This window comes from Triticum dicoccoides, chromosome 3A (genome assembly GCF_002162155.2).
Source record: "Triticum dicoccoides isolate Atlit2015 ecotype Zavitan chromosome 3A, WEW_v2.0, whole genome shotgun sequence".
Taxonomy (NCBI): Eukaryota; Viridiplantae; Streptophyta; class Magnoliopsida; order Poales; family Poaceae; genus Triticum; species Triticum dicoccoides.
Window position 1 is genome coordinate 161203081 of NC_041384.1, and position 4832 is coordinate 161207912.

Sequence of the window (4832 nt, forward strand, 5' to 3'; positions counted from 1 at the left end):
ATCCAGTTCTGGGAGGGGATCGATCCCCATCGACCCTCCCCCGAAGCAACTGCGCCCCCGACCCTGCCGATGCCGCGCGCCGCCCTGCCGCACCTCGCCGGCGCCCCGGTGCCCGCTGCCGTCGTCGTTGCCTCCTTGCCCCTTGATGTCTACTACACAACCTTCTTCTTGTAGACGTTGTTGGGCCTCCAAGTGCAGAGGTTTGTAGGACAGTAGCAAATTTCCCTCAAGTGGATGAACTAAGGTTTATCAATCCGTAGGGGGCGTAGGATGAAGATGGTCTCTCTCAAGCAACCCTGCAACCAAATAACAAAGAGTCTCTTGTGTCCCCAACACACCCAATACAATGGTAAATTGTATAGGTGCACTAGTTCGGCGAAGAGATGGTGATACAAGTGGTATATGGATAGTAGATAAAGGTATTTGTAATCTGAAATTATAAAAACAGCAAGGTAGCAAGTGATAAAAGTGAGCGTAAACGGTGTTGCAATGCGTGGAAATAAGGCCTAGGGTTCATACTTTCACTAGTGTAAGTTCCCTCAACAATAATAACATAATTGGATCACATAACTATCCCTCAACATGCAACAAAGAGTCACTCCAAAGTCACTAATAGCAGAGAACGAATGAAGAGATTATGGTAGGGTACGAAACCACCTCAAAGTTATTCTTTCCAATCAATCCGTTGGGCTATTCCTATAAGTGTCACAAATAGCCCTAGAGTTCGTACTAGAATAACACCTTAAGACACAAATCAACCAAAACCCTAATGTCACCTAGATACTCCAATGTCACCTCAAGTATCTGTGGGTATGATTATACGATATGCGTCACACAATCTCAGATTCATCTATTCAACCAACACAAAGGACCTCAAAGAGTGCCCCAAAGTTCTACCGGAGAATCATGACGAAAACATGTGCCAACCCCTATGCATAGGTTCATGGGCGGAACCCGCAAGTTGATCACCAAAACATACATCAAGTGAATCACGTGGTATCCCATTGTCACCACAGATACGCATGGCAAGGCATACATCAAGTGTTCTCAAATCTTTAAAGACTCAATCCGATAAGATAACTTCAAAGGGGAAACTCAATTCATTACAAGAGAGTAGAGGGGGAAGAAACGTCATAGGATCCAAATATAATAGCAAAGCTCGCGATACATCAAGATTGTATCACCTCAAGAACACGAGAGAGAGAGAGAGAGAGAGAGAGAGAGAGAGAGAGAGATCAAACACATAGCTACTGGTACATACCCTCAGCCCCGAGGGAGAACTACTCCCTCCTCGTTATGGAGAGCACCGGGATGATGAAGATGGCCACCGGAGAGGGATTTCCCCCTCCGGCAGGGTGCCGGAACGGCTCTAGATTGGCTTTCGGTGGCTACTGAGGCTTCTGGCGGCGGAACTCCTGATCTATTGTGCTCCACGGATGTTTTTAGGGTATATGGAGATATATAGACGGAAGAAGTACGTCAGGGGGGGCCACGGCCCACGAGGGTGGAGGGCGCGCCTAGGGGGTGGGCACGCCCCCCTGCCTCGTGACCTCCTCGCAGATCCCCCGACGTGCACTCCAAGTCTTCTCGGCTTCTTTCCTTCCAAAAATGAGTTCCGTGAAGTTTCAGGTCAATTGGACTCCGTTTGATTTTCCTTTTCTTCGAAACCCTAAAACAGGGTAAAAAAAGAAACTGGCACTGGGCTCTGGGTTAATAGGTTTGTCCCAAAAATGATATAAAAGTGTATAATAAAGCCCATAAACATTCAAAACAGTAGATAATATAACATGGAGCAATCAAAAATTATAGATACGTTGGAGACGTATCAGCATCCCCAAGCTTAATTCGAGTAGGTAAATGATAAAAACAGAATTTTTGATGCAGAGTGCTACTTGGCATAATTTCAATGTAATTCTTCTTAATTGTGGCATGAATATTCAGATCCGAAAGATTCAAGATAAAAGTTCATATTGACATAAAAATAATAATACTTCAAGCATACTAACTAAGCAGTTATGTCTTCTCAAAATAACATGGCCAAAGAAAGCTATCCCTACAAAATCATATAGTCTGGATATGCTCCATCTTCACCACACAAAATATTTAAATCATGCACAACCCCGATGACAAGCCAAGAAACTGTTTCATACTTTTTGGTGTTCTCAAACTTTTTAAATCTTCACGCAATACATGAGCATGAGCCATGGATATAGCACTATAGGTGGAATAGAATGGTGGTTGTGGAGAAGACAAAAAGGAGAAGATAGTCTCACATCAACTAGGCGTATCAACGGGCTATGGAGATGCCCATTAATAGATATCAATGTGAGTGAGTAGGGATTGCCATGCAACGGATGCACTAGAGCTATAAATGTATGAAAGCTCAACAAAAGAAACTAGTGGGTGTGCATCCAACTTGCTTGCTCACGAAGACCTAGGGCATTTTGAGGAAGCCCATCATTGGAATATACAAGCCAAGTTCTATAATGAAAGATTCCCACTAGTATATGAAAGTGACAACATAGGAGACTCTCTATCATGAAGATCATGGTGCTACTTTGAAGCACAAGTGTGGTAAACGGATAGTAGCATTGCCCCTTCTCTCTTTTTCTCTCATTTTTTATATTTTTTATTTGGGCCTTCTCTTTTTAATGGCCTCTTTTTTTATTTGGGCTTCTTTGGCCTCTCTTTTTTCCGTCCGGAGTCTCATCCCGACTTGTGGGGGAATCATAGTCTCCATCATCCTTTCCTCACTGGGACAATGCTCTAATAATGATGATCATCACACTTCTATTTTCTTACAACTCGATACTTAGAACAGGATATGACTCTATATGAATGCCTCCGGCGGTGTACCGGGATGTGCAATGACTCATGAGTGACATGTATGAAAGAAATATGAACGATTGCTTTGCCACAAATACGATGTCAACTACATGATCATGCAAAGCAATATGACAATGATGAAGCATGTCATAATAAACAGAACGGTGAAAGTTGCATGGCAATATATCTCGGAATGGCTATGTAAATGCCATAATAGGTAGGTATGGTGGCTGTTTTGAGGATGGTATATGGTGGGTTTATGATACCGGCGAAAGGTGCATGGTTAGAGAGGCTAGCAATCGTGGAAGGGTGAGAGTGTGTATAATCCATGGACTCAACATTAGTCATAAAGAACTCACATACTTATTGCAAAAATCTATTAGTTATCGAAACAAAGTACTACGCACATGCTCCTAGGGGATAGATTCGTAGGAAAAGACCATCGCTCATCCCCGACCGCCACTCATAAGGAGGACAATCAATAAACAAATCATGCTCCGACTTCATCACATAACGGTTCACCATACGTGCATGCTACGGGAACCACAAACTTCAACACAAGTATTTCTCAAATTCACAACTAGTCAACTAGAATGACTCTAATATCACCATCTCCATATCTCAAAACAATTATCAAGTATCAAACTTCTCATAGTATTCAACACACTCATAAGAGAATTTTATTATTCTTGGATACGTAGCATATTAGGATTTTAAGCAAATTACCATGCTATTAAGACTCTCAAAATAATCTAAGTGAAGCATGAGAGTTCATCTATTTCTTCAGAATAAAACTACCACCATGCTCTAAAAGATATAAGTGAAGCACTAGAGCAAATGACAAACTACTCCGAAAGATATAAGTGAAGATCAATGAGTAGTTGAATAATTAGGCAACTATGTGAAGACTCTCTAACATGTAAGAATTTCAGATCTTGGTATTTTATTCAAACAGCAAGCAAAGCAAAATAAAATGACATTCTAAGAATGGCAAACATCATGTGAAGAAGCAAGAACTTAGGATCAACCGATACTAACCGATAGTTGTTGAAGAAGAAAGGTGGGATGCCAACCGGGGCATCCCCAAGCTTAGACGCTTGAGACTTCTTGAGATATAATCTTGGGGTGCCTTGGGCATCCCCAAGCTTGAGCTTTTGTGTCTCCTTAATTCCTCTCATATCATGGTCTCCCTAAATCTCAAAAGTTTCATCCACACAAAACTCAACAAGGACTCGTGAGATAAGTTGGTATAAACCATTGCCAAAACCTTATCATACTCTACTGTAGAAAATCACTAAAATTATTATTCAACATTGCATACTAAATGCCTCTGCATATTTAATAGTCCTATCCTCAAATAGAAGCAGTAAAGAAGCAAACATATGCAAACAATGCAAACATAACAGCAATCTGCCTAAACAGGACAGTCTGTAAAGAATGCAGCAACATCCATACTTCCCTAGCTCCAAAAATTATGAAAGAAAATTCCTACAATAGTAAATTTATCATATCTTAATACGCAAAAGGTTTCAACATTTTATCACATTCTGACTTTTCTAGGGAATTATTGCAACAGCGGTAAACTTTCTGTTTTCAAACAGCAACATGTATACTTGTAACATAGGCATAGTAAAGGCTATCAATGCCACTTTTATTGAAATAAAAGATGCAAAACATTGTTTTAAATAACAGCAAGCAAATACTAACAAAATAAATTGACACTCCAAGCAAAACACATATCATGTTGTGAATAAAAATATAGCTCCAAGTAAAGTTACCGATGAACAAAGACGAAAGAGGGGATGCCTTCCGGGGCATCCCCAAGCTTTGGCTCTTGGCTATCCTTGAATATTAACTTGGGGGGCCTTGGTAATCCCCAAGATTAGGCTCTTGCCACTCATTATTCCATAGTCCATCGAATCCTTACCCAAAACTTGAAAACTTCACACCACAAAACTTAACAGAAAACTCGTAAGCTTCGTTAGTATAAGAAAATAAATCACTAC